The sequence below is a fragment of the Camelus bactrianus genome, chromosome 1, assembly GCF_048773025.1.
Source record: "Camelus bactrianus isolate YW-2024 breed Bactrian camel chromosome 1, ASM4877302v1, whole genome shotgun sequence".
Taxonomy (NCBI): domain Eukaryota; kingdom Metazoa; phylum Chordata; class Mammalia; order Artiodactyla; family Camelidae; genus Camelus; species Camelus bactrianus.
Genome location: NC_133539.1, coordinates 1,353,246 through 1,365,154, shown reverse-complemented (window position 1 = coordinate 1,365,154; position 11,909 = coordinate 1,353,246).

The window sequence follows — 11,909 nt, the reverse complement described above, 5'->3', positions numbered from 1 at the left end:
CACGCTTAAAACTGGTGGAGGTGGCTAAATGCTTACATTAACGTCCTGTGTGGCTCACCACCATTAAAAAGGAAAAAACACAGTGCGTTTTCCCGTTAGGAGCTCTGGTGGGCAGGAAAGGGGGGGACTTTGGAGTCAGGCAGACAACGATTTTCATCCCAATTCTTCATTTTATAACCTGTAAGGGACTCAAATCGGATACTTAGATACTGTGGGCAATAAAATGACGTACTTGATAGATTTATTTTCCTAGTCACATAAAAAGGAAAACAGATTCTGAGATAAATGCTTGTCTCATAGGCATTTCTATCATCTATACAATTTTTCACATGGCCTTCCCAACAGATCTTTGAGAAAATAGATGATTTTTACGCAGCCTGTGATGACAGACACGCCCCCTGTAGCTGCATGGAGGGATCAAAAAAGGTGTCCAAGAAGGGGTTACGTGTGTGAGCGCACGTGCCCCTGAAAGTAGGCGTCAGCCGTGGTGGAATTCCTGCCGATTTCTGAATCGCTCAAAACATTTGTGTTGAAGGGGTTCGTGTAGAGTTAAATAACAGTACTGTGCGTGTTAATTTCGTCATCTGTTATTTTCCCCCAGAGCTAACTGCTTTGTGATGCCCCTTCTCAGACTGATACTCAAATACACTGAGTGCCATGCGATACCAATTCGTTTCCTTTACATACATTTGTTTCCAGGTAACAAATTTACGTGAGACTGAATTGTATCTGAGTTCAGCGCACACCGAGGTGGGATAATTCAAATATTTTGCAGGTGGCAGATTGTTGTTTTTTTGGTGACAGTAAAATGTGGACCCGATCTGACTCAAAAAAAAAAAAAAAAGAAAGAAAGAAAGAAAGAAATGCTGTCTATCAGATAAACTGTTAAAAGAGACAGTGAAGGCTGAAAATAAAGGCATAAAACACACAAGTTACATGCTAGAAAATACCAATCAACACAGAAAGACCATCGCACGACGCAACTCAGGGCAGACAACCCTCCATGAGTACAGAGCGTGCGGGGAGCCACACTGTCGTAGGTCCCCGCGTCCTGAGCAAAGGCCCCGAGGTGCGTAAGACAAAAACTGACGAGCGCACAAGCAAACTGACAGGCCCGCAGGCGTGGCGCACGCCGTGACGCGCCTCTCTCAGCAGCGAGCAGGCCAAGCAGAAGACTAGGCCTGCGGAGGCTCTGAGGAACACAGCCCTTCCTTCGCGGCTTGTGTGAATAAAGTTAAAACGTGGGGCACAGTGACGAGCGGACCATTTATTAAGCCACAAAGGAAATCTCACCGTGTTTTAAAGCCCAGAAATCATGAGGAGGCCAAATTCACAGACACAATTTAATAAAATTAGCCGCTAACCAAAGGACAGTGTTAAAGAAAAGCTGGCACCTTGAGAACCTGGAAACCAGTCCAACATGGGATGAGGAGACGCCTCGTAGCCCTTTGTGCAACGAGACAAGAGGCAGCCGTTAGAATACCCATCTGGGGCTGCATGTGTCCACGTAACACACCCAAAACCGTACCACGGAGGTCGTCTTGAACAGCAGGCTGCGGAAGGAGCCTCCGCAGAGCACCTCACGTGTCCCACAGGAAAGATGCCCACACGCTCGTGAATCCGCGTCAGGGGAGTGGCCGCCTCTGAAGGCAGTGGTCCTGGGAGGGGCATGCGGAGGGCTTCAGCTTCCCGTGTTTACGCTTTATTAAGAAGAAAGAAGAAGAAATTCTGGGCAAAGTAAAGCAAAAGCATAAGCTCTGATGAAGCTGGATGGTGGGCACGTAGGTGTTCCTGATGCGGCCCGCCACGCTTTTCCGTTGTCTTAAAATAGTCTATTTTCTTTTTGTAAAGAAGGAACCAACTGGGAGTGACTGTACATGAGCGTGGGGAGCTTTCTGGGGTAATGGAAATGTTCCAAAAATGGCTCGTAGCGATGACTGCACAAATCATTACATTTGTAGGCTGGAAACAGGTGGCTGACGGCATGGCCCGCAAACCCTGTCTGCGGGCGGCTGGGGAAGTGAAGGGAAATGAGCCCTGCTCAGCACGGGGAGCAGGAGCAGCGGCAGCTGCGGCGCCCGGGACGCCCCCCCCCCCCCCCCCCGCAGCAGCAGCGGGAGGGCCGAGGCTCCCGAGGCACGCGGGGGCGGGGCTGCTTCTAGCCACCTGCTGTCCGGAGCGCTGGCCTGGGCACCCCCCGCCCCACCTGCCCTGCGAGCAGAGGGCCTTCTCTCCTTGCCTTCCCCCTCGCGGCTGCTCCCTCTGCGGGAGGAAGCTGAGGGGGCGGCCTTCCCGCTTCCCTGACCTACCTGGAAGGAAGCTGCCCGGGCTCCCCAGGGAGTCTCTGGCCAGGGCTGGCCCGTGGCCTGAGCAACAGGTGCCCAACTAGCACCAAAGCAGAGGGACGAGCCACAGGCCCGACCGTGTGGAGGGTCACTCTGAGGAGTGTCCCTGCTGGAGGCAGGAAGACTTGGCTCTAAGTTCAGTGGGGATTGAGCCAGCAAAAAGGCTAAGTGATTATCAGCTCTGGAGGAAAACCAGAAAGTTGTGCTGGGAAGAAAATGTAATTACAGTACGTCCACTTGACTCCGCAGCGCACATTTACGTGGTTAGAGGAAGGAACGCACTGAACCGAGGTGAAAAATAAAGACTGTGACAGCAGCTCTACAGAGAGGCAAGCGTGGGCGGGGCTGTGAGGAGCACGCCCGCCTCCGGCAGGACAGGAAGATCACGACACCGCCACGGCCACCTCGGGTTTGACTTCCCCCTCCACCAGGCAGGCCAGGCTGACCTGCGGGGTGCGGGGGGGAGGGGCACCAGTGGCGAGAGGGCACCTAATCGTAACCCAGTCCCCAGGCTCATTCCTCTCCTCCCTGGTGCTTATCGAATTGCCATTTCCTGTTCAGTTTGTGATTCCCAACCATGCCTCTTGAGGGTGTCTTTGGGGGTACATGCCCATTGAAAGCTGGGGCTGCCTTTGCCAAAGCAAGTTTGCACCTTCCATCCCTGGATTAAGTGGCCCAGTTTCCACAGGGGCTTTCTGAGTGCCTCTCGCCCCAGGGGCCTGGCTGAGGGGCGAGGAGGCTGAGGCTAGAGAGGGCGCGCATACTTGGGGTCTAGCAGTAGCGGTGGGAACCTCGGGACGTTCTGCCATGTTTCTTCTCTGGCCTCAGTTTCTCCCCTGCCACCCCTAAGTTCTGAGAACAAATGAGGACACGTGAGAGGACCCTGCACTGGGCCTGACACACAACAGATGCCCAACTAGTATAAAGGTATAAATCATAAAAAGAAGAATGGCACGAAGTCCCAGTGCTCATGGAGCTTTTGATAAAATTACAGATTCTGTTTTTGAGGGGAGGGTCTATATCTGGATTTACAAAGAAATTTCTTCTCATTAAAACTTCTGCTTCTAACTGCTGACTTTTGAACCTGGGGGAGCAGAGCAATTTAACTTCTCTGCATTGGCTCTGTACCAGACAGGAAGCAAGCTCCTTCCCCATTCCCTCCTAGAAATGCGAACAGGTGAGAAGGCGGGGCACCTGAGGCCGCCGGTGTCCCCCCCCCCCATGCCCAGGAGAAGGTGGGTTTCAGGCAGCCTGAGATTTTAGAGAAACATCCGAGAAACTCTCACACCAACCCTGAGCAGGGAAGGTCTACGAAAACCCACTTTCAACCTCCCACCCCAACCAGGGACTCCATGCTTCAGCCAAGTCGAATTACCTGCCTCATCCCTGGACTCACCTGTGCTGTCCCACCTGCCCGGTGGACTCTGAAGTCCCCCCTGCCCATCCACACATTTCCCATCCTGAAGGGTCCGACCCAGATGCTGTCGGCCTATGGACCCTTCATCCCTGCTGCCTGCCTAACTGGTAAGGAGCTGTCCCTTCCTCTGGCCCCAGGGTGGCACTTCACACACAGGTGTCACGTTGGTTGTGTAGAGGTGAAAGGCGTGGCCATGGCGATGGGCAGCTAGTCCCCTTACCCACCAAGGAGGACGATGACCACGGCGATCTGTCCCCGAGTGTGGTGTTTCGGGGTTACAGAGGAAGTACGATGGGTCTGCTGGGGCGGCGGGGACAAGCTTTTCCTGGGAAAAGAGGAGGGCAGAGGGTGACTGTGTTCAGCCTGGCTGGCCCTGTGACTGGTGCGTGACCGCCCAGCTCTGCCACGGTGGCCCCAGAGCAGCCACAGACCACCCTGCAGTAAATGAGCCCCCGTGTTCAAAAACAGGTGGGTTGGGGTTTGCAGAACCAGCTAGAGGTCAGTGCTTCTTGGGGAGTGAGGACCGTGGGGAGGTGGGGGAGCACCTGGTGTTCATTGGGAGTGCAGACCCGCTGGTTCAAGCCCAACCCACTGGATCGGACCTTGGGGTGGGACCTGGGTGTCCACTACGGGTGGCCAGGTCATCAGCGGGGGGACCAGCCCCTGGGGGGACCCTGCGCCGGCGCCACACTGGGGGCACACTAGAACGCATCCCGTGTTGGGGGCAAGAGAGGAGGACATCAGAGGCAGGAACCGAGCCCAAGATCGCCCAACGCTGAAGTGGACCCTGAGGACCGTTTCTCTGTCTTAAAAAACTTTTCTTTTGGCCTCTTGTCATTTCAAGACTCCTCCTCCTCTGCAGAGGGGACTGAATCATCTCACTGGCTCCCCAGTTCCCACTGAACCCCCAAAGGTGGGTGTTGCAGTGCCTGCCTGGCCTGGGTCCCCTGCCGCCCTTGCAGGCATCCTGGCCGGGCTCGGGGCTCCTCCCCTGAGGTGCTCCCCTCCTCCTTCCCTCTCCCTCCCCTCTGGTTCTGGGTCTCTCAGCCCAGAGGGACCTCTCCAGAAAGACCTCTCCCTCCTTCACCGGGAGCTTCTGCAGGCTGGGCCGGGGCAGTCTTCTATCTTCCTTCTCCCACGTATGTTTTTTTTCTCAGAGAAATAGCAGCAGGTCTCAGCGTGAGGCCCAGGGATCAGCCTCGCCGCTGGCACACATGAGAGCAGAAGCAGGGCGGGTGAGCAGTGGCAGGGCTCGGAAGAGCTGGGGCGGCGGTCCGGGCACCCGCTGGGCAGGGGGCTGCAAGGCCTCAGGCCAGTCCCTGGAAGGAGCCTTTTTCTCTCTGTAAGGTGGGGGTGGGGGCTCACCTCTCGGGGTGCTGAGATGAAGTACAGGAAGTTTTCGGCTGAACCTGGAAGCATGAAGGCGGGGCCGGGTCCAGGCCAAGTGCCTGGGGCACAGCCCAGCAAGGCTGCTGAACAAGGCAGGGCAGAGGGGCAGGAAGGGGAGGGCAGGGCACGCAGAGCCTGGCTGAGCTGGGGTCAGGCCAAGGTTGAGCTGTGAAGGGAACATTTGCCCTATTCTGGGTGTGACACCAGCCATGCAGGGAGTGCCCCACTGATGGTCATGAGGGTGGGAAGCCAGGCTTGGCTGACCAAGTGGAGACGGGAATCTGGCCATCCCTAGGCTGTGTACTGGGTGGGCACCAGGGAGACCTAACATTTTACACTTGAGCAACAATCAAAATTTCTAGTTACAAAGGCTGCTCGACCCAGGGAGGGAAAAGAGGGGCTGGAGGGCCTGGACACTGCATTTCGGGGCATCTCTGGGCAACAGGATCAAAGGGATTTTTCGCTTTTCAAAATAGGTTTCTGTCTTTTCCAAATTGTCTGTGAGAGCCGCGTATTAATTTTACAATCAGAGAAGGCTGTTAACTATAAATGACACCACAAAACAAAAAAGACCCAACCCCTGGCAGCGGGCTCTCTACCTAGCTGGGGAGGGAAAGGAGCATGCCAGAAGTGGGGTGCGGGCCAGGGGGCGGCCCTGGAGGGCGACGGGCCAGGGCCGCCATGGGGGCGGTTGCAAGGGCCCCGCCAAGCCCCGACCCCGCAGAATAAAGCCGAAATCGCCTCGGGGTAACCTCCTCCCCAAGCCTCTTCCTCCCGTCCCTCTCTCACTGCTTCCTTCCAGTCAAACCAGGCGACCGCGTTTAGGGTGCATGATTTTACTCCAAGGTTTCCCAGCGCAGGAACTCCACACCCCGAGCAGTTTGCAGCAGGCCTTCCTGTCCTATTGCTTAGCGCGGACGGGCAGGACCCGCCAAAACGGCGGCGGTGCGGGCAGAGGTGCACAGGTTGGGCACCACCACTCTGACCCAGAGCCAAGAGGGAGGCGCGCGAGCCCGGTTCCCAGAAATCGTCCCATTCTGGAGATGCTCGGACGACAAACGGCCTCGCAGAAGCCCAAACCGATCATTTTTAGTCCCAACGTCCCTGAACCAAAACTAACCACTGCAGGTTATGGGGACAGAGGTGCCCAGGAGCACAGCGCGCCACGTCCCCTCCGCCGGGCCTGAGGATGCCAGGACCGAGTCCTTCCCTTCCCGCGTACGACCGAGAGGCAGCTGCTCCCGGTGCCAACGCGTCCACGCGGCGCTGGCGACCCTCTTCCCCTGACCCGCAGCCGCTCACCCGCTCCGCCCGCCGGGTCTCCCAGAAGCGGTCACGGGGTGGCCTGCGCGCCCCTTCCCGCACCAGACCTGAAGGCGGGCGGCGGGACTTTGCGCAGGCCTCAGTCTCCCAATCTGTAGCCGGTGGAAGGAGTCCACTCCGCGGTGAGGCTGGGCCAGGTCTCAGCCGCACGCCGCTGAGTGTGGTGCCTCCTTCCCGGAGCCGCTTCCTCAGGGGCGCTCGCGAGGCGCCCGAAGATGCGCGGAGGGAGGGGAGCCGCCTTCCCTCTGCACCGCCCGGGGGCAGCGACGCGGGGCGGGAAGGTCTGCGGTCACACTCGGAACTTCCTTTGCCCCAGCCAGGCTCAGACATCCCAAGGCCCGAGCGCCCAGCCTGACACCCTGCCCTGAGCCGCAGACTCTGCCGCGTTTGCTCCCTCGGGCTGGGAGCCACTGGAACCTAAGCACGGCTGCCTGCAGGCGCTTCCTGGTGTTTTCCCAGTCAGTCCTCAAAGAACCCCCACGGCAACCCCAGGGCAGAGCTGGAGAAAGCGAGGTTCAGAAGTTCCTACATTGCACCTCCCAGCCCGGCCGTCTCCCTGGGTGCGTGACCAGATCTCCACTCCCGGGGAAAGGCCTGGCGTTCCCGAGACCCGGACTCAGGTCAGGCAGGGCCCGAGGGAGGAGGAGTGTGGCCGGGCGAGGACGCATCTGGGCGTTGAGGAGGGCCTGGGAAGGCTTGCCCGGAGTCTCGTTCACCAGGCCGGGCGCTGCACGCGGGAGGCTGGAGCAGCCTCCGCGACCACCCCAGGGAGGAAGTCCCGACACAGGGCACATCCAGAGGTGTGGGGTGAGGGCGCTGGCCCAGGGCTGGGATGCAGCGGGCTGTGGAGCTCCACGGCCCAGCGCGGCCGCGCCCCGCGGGTGTTCCCGGCCCGAGAAGCCGCTGCACTGGGAGGAGCAGGGGGTCGAGCCAGGCATCAGCAGCCCTGCTCTCGGGACGCAGTCGGCTCTAACGCTCAGCCTGGTGGGGTCTGGGACACTGGAGAGCAGTGCTGGCGCTTCGTAGGGAAGTCCTTGCGGAGATCCTCAAGGACCCGGCGGACAGTGATGAGTGGCTGGGATGTGCGCCCCGAGGCTCTCCTGGAAGCCATCCTTCTGCGGCTGCCTAGGACCCCGCGACCCACGCGGAGGTCTTCATATGGCTCCTGCGCGGTCCACACCCCTTGGAGGCTGAAGGGGCTCGGAGTCCAGGGGCAGCACCGGCGCTGGGAGTCCCCCCATCCCCGCACCCCTGCCTGCGGGCCCGCTGTGCCCCAGCTCCTCCCGAGAAACCCAGGCGGGCCGCGGGCTCCCTCAGGCGACAGAAGGGTCAACTCGTACCGCCCCCGCCGGGCACGTGGCAGGGTCCAGGGAACACCAAGGCCTTGCGGTCCCGCAGGGAGGCCAACTGACTGCACAAGGGACAGAAGAGATGCGCTGAGCCCTGGGAAGGGCAGAGCCGCTGAGGGAGGGGGGCCTCCTGTGGAGGCCTAAGCCAGGGGTAGCCTTTCCCGGGAAGAACGGGGCTGTGGCTCCTGTGCAGCCGGTGGGGTGGGGGTGCTGTGAGCAGAAGGGACATCATTCTGGTCGAGGGTGGAGGGAGAGGGCAAGGGACTCCAGTGAGGAGGCCAGGGCAGGAGCCCCCTGAGGGTGGAACTTGGGAGCATTGATAAGGGGGCTGTTGGGTTAGATGTGGCAGGGCAGGGGGAGCCAGCCAAGATGACACCGCAGCTTCAGGCTTGAGCAGCTGTGCCAGTGCCCCAGGGGGTGTCTTCTGGAGAGGAGTATCTTGCTGGGGCAGTAGGGACAGATTGGGGCAGGAACTAAGAACTCCAACTTGAAGATTTCCACTACAATTTCGGATGGAGACCCAGAGCGAGATCCGGGTTTCCGATGAAAACGCCAGATTGCAGCATGGTCACCGAGGGGGGTGAGAGAGAAGGGGCCCCAGGATTTAAAAAGTCTTGTAACATCCATTTTGCAGCAGCTGGACATTCTTTTCCTTTTATTGAGAAAATATGGGCTGCATGGAAGAGGCAAAAAGCAAAGCCTGAAATGGAGGCTGCCCTGCAGGCCTCTGGAGCCCACCACATGCTGACATCACTTAGGGGTCAGGCGAGGCAGCAGTTCCCCAGGGCCAGGGAAAGCTGGGGGTCTCCCTGCTGCAGACGGCTCAGGAAATGAGGCTGGTTGGATGCAGAGGATACAAGTGTGTTGAGGATCACTTCAGTGATGCCGACACCTTTAGAACAGAGCTGCTTCTGGAAAGTTCCCTAGTGTCTCTGCACCCCGGACGCCAGCTGAGTTAGCTCTGTGCCTGCGCACACCCTGCCGTGACATTCACCGGGCAGTCACTGCCTCTGCATTCTCCGGAGGTCTCCGCACAGCTGTGGAATCAGAGAGCATCTCATGACCCCCACTTAGAGAAGTTGTAGGTGCCACCAGCGGGGGGGGGGGAGGAGGCATGACTGGGTGGTGGGCTCAGCCCTCCCCACACTCCAGAAAGTCTCCCCAGAAGTTCTGCTAGTCTTGCCCATGTCTGGGCAAGAAGTTCTAACTGAAGGAAGTGCACTTTCTTGTCGACCATCCTGGTGGCAGGCGCTGCTCCGACACCCACCTGGCCCCTGACAGGCGGTGACAGTCCGGCCACTCAGACACAGTGGGGGTGCCACGTCTGAGAACTGGCTTCCAGGGTTTCTCCCAGGGGCATTTCCTTCTGTCTCCTGCCTGGATCTGTGCCGTGAAGTCATCCCTGTAAGTTCTGGCTTGAGGTCTCTGAGGAGATTTTGTCGTCTACAAATGACCTCATAGGCAGTTGGACATTCTGGAACTGAACAGGTCGGCTGTGCCCAGCTGAGCCAGAGGCCACCTGGGACAGACCTGTAATCAGCTCAAGAAGGAAGCTGCCAAGGGGACACCAGCCAGCAGGGTGCCGCGGGCATCCTGGGGGGAGCCAGAGGGGCTCCCTGCCAGATTGCAGCTGGGGTTAGGTGTTGGGACAGTCTGAAGAAGTGAGGGTGCTTTCAATTGCCAGGAAGCAGGGATGTTTTTATGTCCTTGTGTCTTGATAACTCGTATCTAAGAGGCAGAGTGCAGAGGTGAGGCTGCAGCTGCCTTTGGCCAAGAAGCAGTGGACAACCATGGCTGCTGCACAGGGGATGCTGCCGGTTTCCGGGGCTGCCCTGCCCCAGCCTGGGCTGCACGGGTAATATTCAGTAGGGTTGCACAGCTTCCTCACTGGGGCCGGGCCCTGCCTGCCTCCCTACAGTTTTTGACATCTAGACAAGTGCTGGAAGGGAATGTAGGCAAATTCATTAGCTTGAGGAGCGAGGGGGTGAACCCCAAGCTATGTTACCATGTGAATAAATGAGTTTCAGCGCAATGTGTGACACTGAATGGTCACAATCAAGTGGATCAATGAAAAGAAGGATCAGTGAAAAATGTATTTTCATACATAAAACTGTTCTGCATGGAAAAGGCACCGGGGGCGGGGGAGAGAGAAAGACTGGCTTTTTGCCATGCCTTTCTTTTTTTCTTTCTTTTTTAAATTGAGGCATAGTCAGTTTACAATGTGTCAATTTCTGGTGTACAGCATCATGTTTCAGACATACACATATACACACGTATATTCCTTTTCATATTCTTTTTCATTATAGGTTACAAGATATTGAATATAGTCCTCTGTGCCATACAGTAGGACCTTGTTTATCTATTTTATATATAGTAGTTTGTATCTGCAAATCCTGAACTCCCAATTTATCCCTTCCAACTCCCTTTCCCCGGGGTAACCATGTTTGTTTTCTGTGTCTGTGAGTCTGTTTTTGTTTTGTAAAGAAGTTCATTTGTGTCACTGTTTAAAAAATTCCAGGATATGAGTGATATCATATGGTATTTTTCTTACTTTTTCTGGCTACTTCACTTAGAATGACATTCTCCAGGTCCATCTATGTTGCTGCAAATGGCAATTTCCCCCTGCATTTTAAAAATAGACTTTATTGTTTAGAGCAGTTTCTGGTTTACTGAACAATTAAGTGTGAAGTAGAGAGAGTTCCCACATCCCCCTGCCCCACCCCCATGCACAGCCCTCATCATCAATATCCCCCACCAGGTGGTACATTTGTTATAATCAATGACCCTGCATTGCCACATTGTAATAACCCAGAGACTGTAGTTGGTGTTGTATGTTCTATGGGTTTAGACAAATTTATAATGATGTGTATCCACCACAATGGAATCATTCAGAATAGTTTGCCCTAAAAATACTCCGTGCTCCACCTATATATCCCTCCCTAACCCCTGGCAACCACTGATCTTTTTACTGTCTTCATAGTTTTGCATTTTCTAGAATGTCATATAGTTGGAATCATACAGAATGGACCCTTCTCAGATTGACTTCTTTTACTTAGTACACACACTTAAGGTTCTTCCATGTCTTTTCATGGTGTGATAGCTCATTTCTTTTTACTTCTGAGTAATAGTCCATTGTCTGGATGGACCACAGTCTATTTTTTCATTCACTTATTGAAGGACATCTTAGTTTCTTACAAATTCGGGCAATTAGGAATAAAGCTCCTATAGGCATCCCTGTTCAGACCTTTGTGTGGACATGTTTTCAACTCTCTTGAGTAAGCATTAGGAATGTGATTGCTGGATTGTATGGCAAGAGTATGTTTCATTTTATTAGAAACCACCAAACCATCTTCCAATGTGGCTGTACTGTTTTCCATTCCACCAGCAATGAATGAGAGTTCCCATTGCTCCATATCTTTGTCAGCATTTGGTGATGTCAGTGTCTGGATTTTGGCCATTCTAAATAGGTGTATAGTGGTAACTCATTGTTTGAATTTTCATTTCCCTGATGACATCTGATGTGCAGCATCTTTTCATATACTTATTTGCCATCTATATCTCTTCTTTGGTGAGGTGTCTGGACCATTTTTAATAGGGTTGTTTGTTTTCTTATTGTTTTGTTGTTTGTATGTTTTGGATAGCAGTCCTTTATCAGATATTTCTCATGCAAATATTTTCTTTCAGCCCGTGGCTTGTCTTTTCATTCTCTTGTCATTGTCTTTTGTAGAGCAGAAAACTTCAATTTGGTGGTGCCTACGATGTCACATCTTAAAAGTCACTACCAAACCCTCATACAGTGCAGGCCTCCAGCCCTCAGTCCTCTGATTCGTTTCCTCCCCCAGGGCATTTCTGACAGGCACAAGCAAACACATTCATGTATTTCAACATGCTTGGTCCTCTCCAGCGCTGTATTTATCATTCCCCGGATCTCAAAGAGGTTGCATTGATTCCAGCGGTTAGCCACACCTGCCCCAGGAGGTGGGGCGAGGCCAGGAGAACGGCCCCGCCCCTGCGGCCACGCCCCCCTCGCCTCCCTTGCGCCTGCGCGGCCGGCGCGGACAGGCGCGCGGCTCCTCGCCGTGGTGG